Genomic DNA, 1,935 nt, shown 5'->3' on the forward strand with positions numbered 1-1,935 from the left:
AGTCCGGCACGGCACCTGTTGACGGCGACGGCTAGCACGGCCAGCGCCGCACGCTGCGCCCGCGGCCGCCGCTGCCGCCACCCATGGCTCGACCGCGGCGACGACGAGCAGGCCGAGCAGGCCGCGGGGGCGGAGGGCTGCGGACGCTGCGAACAGGGAAGCTGCGGTCAGGGAGGCGCGTCAAGTAGCAAACGTGTGGCATGAGGGCGGCGTGGCGTGGAGGGTTGTGTAGGGTTGGGTAGGTTCCAGATTCCATTATCTCGTTTTTCAAATTTAATGGCAGTGCTGCCTCTTACGCAGGGGAAAAGGCCCACGATGCATCAGTATCGAAAGGGTTGCCACCCTCTGCATGCCCACGAGCCAACTTCTCGAGAGCAATCAGCCTAGGTATTGGCTCGTGAGCAAGCTGTGCTGAACGCTGTGCTTGGCAGCCCTTTCGGCCCCGATGCGTCGTGGGAGTTTTCTTCGGCCGACTTGTGTGCAACACTTGCCGGCCGGCCGGTCCAAGGGCCGGGCGATCGGGGGCGATGCAGTGCCGCCGGCAGCGACGCATCCGAGGGCGTCTCGCCGGTCAGCCGCGCCGCATAACCGCGGAATGGAGCGGCACCGTCTGGGCCGTTGGGCCGTTTGTTTAGCGTCAAGCTTTCATAGTGGCCGTGCGAGCCGCCGGGGGAAGGCCACCTGCGCAACGTCTATGTAAAGCGATTACCCCAGATAAGCCTGCCGCCCCCGCACCCTCGCCCGCCCCGCCACCCCCCGCGGCCCTCCACACTCCACACGGCAGCCGGCACCTCGGCAAGGCCAGCGCCGGAGAGTGGCCGGGCCGCGACGCGGACTTGGCGGGGCTACGTCGCGGTGCCGGGCGGCACGCCGGTGTCCCCACGTGTCCGTCGCGGCCACCGCGAGGCGGCCGCGGGGCGTGGCGTGGCGTGGCGTGCAGTGTCGAGGGGGCGAGGGACTAGGGGCGTGGCGGGGCGGGTCGAAGAGATATATTGTCCGTGGCTGTGGGGCTGTGGGGATGTGGGAGGGACGTCGGCGTGCTCTCGTGTCAACCACCGGCCAGCCGCCGGAGAAGCACTCACCCGGACGACGTCACGGAGGCGACGTCACCCGCGCGTTCACGGGCCCGCTCTGCGTGCCCTGCGTGCCCTGCACTCGCGGCGCGGACCGGGCCGCGGACGGGACGGCGGACCGCCGGGCGGCGGGGCGACGTATCAATGCGAGGCGTCGCGGCGCCGGGACGTCTCGCGCCGAGCCGAGCAGCCGGGCCGTGCCGACCGGGCGGAGCAGGCGGAGCCGAGCCGAGACACGCCGGTGCCGAGGACACGAGACACGATCACTTGGGCGCGGCGGCGGTGCGGCGGTGCGGCGGCGCGGCGCTACCCGGCCCCGAGTCGAGGCGTCGCGACGCTCGGGCGCTGAGCGGCGGCGGGGCGGGCGTCGGCGAGGCGTCCCTCCACAGCGTTCGGCCCGCGACTAACTGGCGAGCAGCGCGGCTCGAAGAGAGGCGGCCGTCGCGACGCCCCTGCCGGGGCACTGCCGCCCTGCCGCCCTGCCGGAGGGGAGGGGAGGGGGAGGGCGCCACCCTCTGCGCGGGGAGGGGTAGGACTCCAGCCCGTACGCCCCGTGTGCCGGGGCTGGGGCCTGCGCCGGGGCGAGGCAGGGTGGGGTGCCGGTCGGTCCCACCCGGCCGGGTGGCGTCCGGGTGGTGGGCGGGGGCCCCGGCGCGCCCCGGCGTGACTGGGACTCGGGCCCGCTAGCCCGCTAGCCCGCTCCACGCGCTCCGCTCCGCTAGGCAGCCCTCCACTCCGCAGGGCAGCAGGGCTAAGGCTCCACTCCGCGGCGGGGCGTGGCGGAGCGTGGCGGGGCGGGGCGGGGGATGGCCCGGACGGGGTGGCGCGGCGCGGCGGGGGAGCGCGGCACACGTCTAGGCTC

This window comes from Thrips palmi, unplaced genomic scaffold (assembly GCF_012932325.1).
Source record: "Thrips palmi isolate BJ-2018 unplaced genomic scaffold, TpBJ-2018v1 HiC_scaffold_11, whole genome shotgun sequence".
Taxonomy (NCBI): Eukaryota; Metazoa; Arthropoda; class Insecta; order Thysanoptera; family Thripidae; genus Thrips; species Thrips palmi.